This window comes from Mus caroli, chromosome 1 (genome assembly GCF_900094665.2).
Source record: "Mus caroli chromosome 1, CAROLI_EIJ_v1.1, whole genome shotgun sequence".
Classification (NCBI taxonomy): Eukaryota; Metazoa; Chordata; class Mammalia; order Rodentia; family Muridae; genus Mus; species Mus caroli.
Genome location: NC_034570.1, coordinates 43,438,864 through 43,445,419, shown reverse-complemented (window position 1 = coordinate 43,445,419; position 6,556 = coordinate 43,438,864).

The window sequence follows — 6,556 nt, the reverse complement described above, 5'->3', positions numbered from 1 at the left end:
AAAAAAAAAAACAAATTCTTTCCAGTCAAGCCAGTTTACCTTCATCCTCTTCCAAATATGGCATCATGACATGCTTGAAAGTTGACTGTCTGTTCACTTGAAACATGGCTTCACTGTTTTACCTCTCTTAATTTTAAATATTGGATGGAAACTATTTCATATTGATATGTTTGACACTGATGTGCATTTTTCTTTTTAGCTCCTGTATCTCTTCATTATGAACAACATGGATAAATTCCTCTTTTATCAGTAGCTTCCATAAGTACACTTCTTTCCTCCATTCTGATGAAATGTACATACCAACAGTTATAGACCCAAGCGTTTCACATCAATATATACTTTTCTCTGACTGATCTATTGATTATACTTCTCTTTTATTATTTTTCTAAAATGAAACTGTAGCCAAACCTAGCATTTATTGATAGAATAAATTCATCTTCTGTGACAAAATTTCAAATATCCATCTCATTAACATTGGTCTCCCTGTCCTCTCTGTTCCTCAATTTCCTGCCTGAGTAAGGATTTTATTTAAAGAGAAAATTTGTCCCTGCCCTTTATAAACTTCCATTAATCGCTTCCCAGATTCACTTTATTTTTGCTCAGTCTTTGTTTTGAGATTTATCACATATCCTCTTTACAACCTCTGTTTTCCTTCTATCCTTTATCCTTCAATTGTATTTACAGTAAATGGAAATTATTAAGTAGTTTAATGTTAAATACAAAGAGTTGAAGTTTTCTGAAAAAAAGTCATAGAATGTGCATATCCAGCTTTATTTTTAATTAGATTTGTGAGCTATAAATTTCATAGTATAAATTCAGTCAATGTTTATAGACAGCAGTCTATAATTTTACATGTATATATAATAAAAACCACTACAATGGAAATATGGGAAATTTCTTCTGCTCACCTCCCCCATTCTTGGCAAGCACTTGTAAGATTGAATACAAAAAAAAAAAAAAAAAACCAGCCAAATCACATATAAAATAAAAATTTACCCACAATCTATAGCAAATGGTAAAGGGATCTAAACTCCAAATCTGCAGCAGTCAGTCCCAGTGGACAGAATTTGAATGAGCAAGTTCTCTAACTTTTGCTTTTTCTCTCAACTTATGACCACCCACAGTAAGCCACTGAAACAAGCAAAGATGCTGTGATTTAGGAAAACCATCTCCAGCCTTTGCAGACCAGAGACTTTAGCCAAAGCCTATCTGAGCTTTATTTTTACATTATAAAGCTGCCAACCCTCTGGAAAAAAGCAAGCTGTGATACCTGATTGCCTGGCTATACAAAGACTTAAATCAACAGGGTATTCTCACTTGAAGACAATACTGACGAATAAAACATATTAAAACATATCAAAAACATTATAAGTAAATACCCTGATCGAACCCTGCCTATAAAGAAATAGGAATAAATAACATAACTCAGATATCAAATTGAAAACAAGACCCCAAAGTGGTGGATTCAGAAAGAGGAGACAGTTGAGATGTGGTCCTGACAGGCAGTAGAGCATCAGTGAAAGTCCCAGGCCTTTAACAGCAAGACAGGAGGTACTTTGGAAAAGACCACAATTTGTTGGCAGATGGGCTCTTCATGTGTTGGGGTAACTGTGAACCCAGTTTTGTCACAATATCTTCTACACAAATGTTCACAGAAATTTTATCTATAAAGCCTGAAAATTGAACACATCACAAATTTCTTTCAGCTGTGGTACATTTAAGATATAAACATTATACAACAATATGAACTAACCAGTACACCCCCCCCCGTGCTGCGTCTCTAGTTGCATATGTAGCAGAGGATGGCCTAGTTGGCCATTAATGGGAGGAGAGGCCAGGAAGTGGGAGTGAGTAGGTTGAAGATCAGCGTGGGGGGAGAGTATAGGGGACTTTTGGGATAGCATTTGAAATGAAAATGAAGAAAATATCTAATAAAAAAGAATATAATTTAGAAATAATAATAAAAAAACATTAGTGCACTCCCTGTTAATCAAGGATGTTCTGTGTGAAGGTACTGTTTGAGCCCTGATCTACTGAAATGGTTTGAGTAGCCAAGAGATAGCTGACTAGAAGTTTAGAAAGGGAAGTGTGACTGATAAATCTTACACTGTCAACTTTGAATTTTGTTTCATAGGAAAGGCATGTACAATTCATTAAAGAAGCAAATGGCTCTGGATTCAAAGCACTGGGAGTTCTAGCCAAAGAAACACACACTTTAGAGACCATAAAGAGTTTAAGGGCTTATTACTGAAGTACCCTTTCCACATTGAATAATGGGGGCTAAGCTATTATGTCTTTTTATGCTTTTTAATTTGTTTAATAAAGATTAAGAATTGGTGAAGCAAAACACACACACAGAGATATAAATACTATTCATATAAATAAATAAATAAATAAATAAATAAATAAATCTTGTAGTTGTAACTGATGTCATGACTTGGAAGGATGCTGGGTATCAAGCTGGAGAAGGATAGGGAAAGGCACAATCCCAGAAATGATGGAGATGAGGGAATAGGAAGATCTTTTCCATTGCCAAGAATTATGGTTAGAGGAAAAACGGATTATTAAGAAAAAATATTGACATTCATATGGAACTAAATATTTGATACATTATCGGGAAATTAAACCCACAGATACACATTCACACAGAGCAAAAGTGGAAACTACTGAAATCTGAATTGTATCTATCTTGTTCTCCTGTTTCACAACAAGGTGATTCATATGAAATCAAAATTCTAATAAAATACAAAATATTTTTCTAGTATCCAGAAATACTATATGAGAGTACTATCAGGGTTAGTGCATGAAGGAAACTGCTTATTGGTCCTGGAAGATAGTCTCCTCTTGCAGCATCCTATAAAGCATAGCCCTCTCTAACAGCAAGTAAGCAAGGATAGGGGAGGCTCTTTGCAGAATTAGCATGCTAGGTAAACCACTTTAAAAAGAGCACTTAATGCCATTGTTGGAGACAATGTACTCTGAACTCACTTGCATGCCACATCAAGGACTGAATTTTAAATCTATTTTTAGGAGCTACCCATACATTCATTCCCAATACACAACCTACATTTAATGGCATTCTAATGGTGCCAATTACTTTGTTTGTAATAGCGCCATGATTTTGTATGATTTTTATCATAGGGATATTCTTAGTAAAAGTTAAAAATAGAATTCTGCAAGGGCTTGTACTAAACCATTTGAAAATATATTTTTTAATCACTACATTATTTAGGTTTTCATCAGTCTCAATTTCTGTGTTTATAATTTTCATATACTTACTATTATTTCCTAGTTAGATTGAAATATCATCATAAATTCTACAATCATAATTTCTATTATTTAATGTATTTTTTCCTAACTTGCCTCTGTCATGTAGCAGATATTTTATAAAGTTTAGTTTATATAAGAAATATTATTATGATTATCATGAAAGATATCCCTAGAGGTACAATACTAGGTAGCACTGATCTCCTGATAGTAACCCACAGTTGCCTAATTAGACTCAAGACCTACTTAACAGGATTGAACTTATACCTAGTACTATAACTCTAGCCCAACTCACTAGTGAAGTCATGGATCTTGGCTGATATCCTACTAATGACATTAAATTAGTATAATTTCTTAATACATTTTAAAATACATACTCTTATAACATAGAAAAGTGTAGATCTAACACCCTCATCAAAATTAATTATTTCTGAAGAAGAAGGCGATCACTATGGCAAGCTGCAACGAGTCAAAATGCAAAGCAGAACTGACCAGGGGGAGTAGGGAGTATGTATACATCTACAGCACCACTCCTATACCCAAGGCTCCAGAGCAGCTAGGTAGAGCAGAACATATGCACTGTAAGAGCCAGGAACCCACAAAATCTGCTGTATGGTTTGCCATCTGCTATATCAGGGAAGCTCTACACATAAAATCTCAACATTTTGCCTAAAAGAGACATGTACATATCCAAGACCAGTTCATTTTCCATTATAGATGAGAGTGATCTTGCCTACTCCTAAGTACAGATGAAGAGCTATAAGCAATTAATTACAGCTTAAAGCAGAACGATTCATTCTTCCCAGACATGACCCCACTGATGTCCAAGTAGTCAGACCTAGAAACATTCTGGCAGGCAGTACAGAAAAGACATATTAGTTTGTATTTTATGTTAATTGTTTATTTATATTTATGACAACTTGATTAAATATGAAAAGGATAGAGATTTATAAGGAACTGAGAGGTTGCAGAATAGGAAAGGTAAGAGAGGGAGGAAGAACTAATGGAATTATATTTGAAGGGTTTTGTTTTGTTTTGTTTTGTTTTGGCTTTGCTTTTAAAGAAGCACTCAGAGACACAGGGACAGGCATTTGCTTATAGATACCACAGTCCAATCCAAAGTTAAAAGCAAAACTAACGTAATTTTAATGTATCTTAGTGTTTGGTTTCAGAGCACAGGACACGGGGCTGAGGTGCACATTTTACACACCAAAGCAGACTTGGCGTCCAGGTTCTTCCAGCATCCCTCAGTCCCTATCCGCCATATCCTGCCACGAACTATAATTTATCAGCCCAGTGGTTTCTCTGCTCTTCCCAAAGAAGCTCTTCCCTTTGTAATACAGACATTTTTTTCTCGCATCCCATGCTCTCTCTCTCTGTCTCTCCTCTCCCTCTGTACATGGCCATTCTTACATTCTCTCTTCCTACTCCCTTCTTTCTCCCTCCCCATGTCAACTTCTCAGGGCTTCCTCAGGTCCTTGGGGCCAGTGAACCTGCCCTAGATAGCTTCCAGATGAACCTGCATATATATGGCTTGAATGGAGTCCATCATCTCTAAAGAGTTTACCAGCATTCTGCAAGTGTTCTTACAATAGCACCTAATGCCACAGGTGGGAGCAAAGCCTTCAGTATTCAATCACTATGAAAGGGCTGTGGAGGATAGTCCTTCCCCACAGAAAATTAAAAGTTTATGAATGTGAGTTCTCTGACATTTGCTCCTGCTTGTTATGATTGAGAAGGTCTTTTGTCATCTGTAATCTGAATAGGTCACAGAAGATGTTATCCTTAGAGCACTTTAGCTAATTGCTGCTTGGGTTGAACATGCCTTTTGAGAGGACTGGAACAAGATGGAGTTGTTCCATTGCCATTTTTCAGGTTTTTTTCAAAGATGTTTAATTGTATAATGAAAATATTATATTTTCTTTTTATACAAAATGACCATATATTCTTATTCATGTTAACTTATTAATGTAAAGAAGGTTGGGGAAGTTTTTCTAACTTGTATGGTATCTCTGTTTTAATTTTATGAATCAAGAGATGGGATATGCTTTCACTGATCAGACTAAACCTATTTTCATCCTTGGAAGTTTTTAAATGTAGTCCATCTGTAGTAGTTTTGTCAACAGAGTCTCTAGTTGCCAATTGACCCCAGATGTGAAGCAGCTGAAGAGAGTTTCTTTATTACCACCACCACCTTCTCACCAAGCCCAGCGGCTTGAAGGACAAAGGTGTGGGTGTGCATAGTTTAGGGCAGAAAGTTCAGCTCTTCCCATGCTGTTTAATAAGGTTCAGGAGGCTGACATTTGAGGATTCAACTTCTCCCTCTTCTGGTTAAAATGCCTTTTTATTCTTTTTATATCGTACTCCCAAAACAAACCCATAATGTCTATCTAAAAACTACTCAATCTCTGGCAATAATTTTAGATCTTATTAAAACCATCTTTCCCTAATTTATCGATATTTTAAATACCAAATTATATTTCAATATTTGCTTATATAATATTGATTATGAAAATGCACATGTGAAAAATGTAAGATAGTATTTTTCTTAATATATATATACATATATATATACATGCATTATATTAACCAATACACTTAGACACACAGACTATTGATGGCAACATATAAACTATTATGTAGTTTTAATTACACTGTATTCTGGTGTTTCTAGTGTGTACCTATTTGAATAAAGGTCTAGGAAATAAGTAATAATCCAGTTCATTCAATGTCAGATAACATGTAAAGTATGGGTTTTTTCCATAAATGTTCAGTTTTGTCTTAACAGTACAGAATATTATGTTGAACAGAGCTTATTTCAGAATTTGTAGGATATTGATTTTTTTAGTGCAGTTAAAAAATTAAAACCACATAGACAGTAAAGTTTAAGGATATCTCTTTTTATTTTATTTTATTTTAAGGAGACTTTTTTTTTAATTGGATATTTTCTTTGTTTACATTTCAAATGTTATCCCCTTTCCTGGTATCCCTCCCTCCCGGAAACACCCTATCACATCCTCCCTCCCCATGCTTCTAGGAAGATGTTCCTCTACACACCCACCTACTCCCACCTCCCTGCCCTCGATTCCCTACACTGGGGCATCTATCGAGCCTTCATAGGACCAGGCGCTCTCCTTTCATTGGTGCATGACAAGGCCATCCTCTGCTACATATGCAGCTGGAGTCATGTGTACTCCTTGGTTGATGACTGAGTCCCAGGGAACAATGTAGGGTGGGTTTGGTTAATATTGTTGTTCTTCCTATAGTGTTGCAAACCCTTTCAACTCCT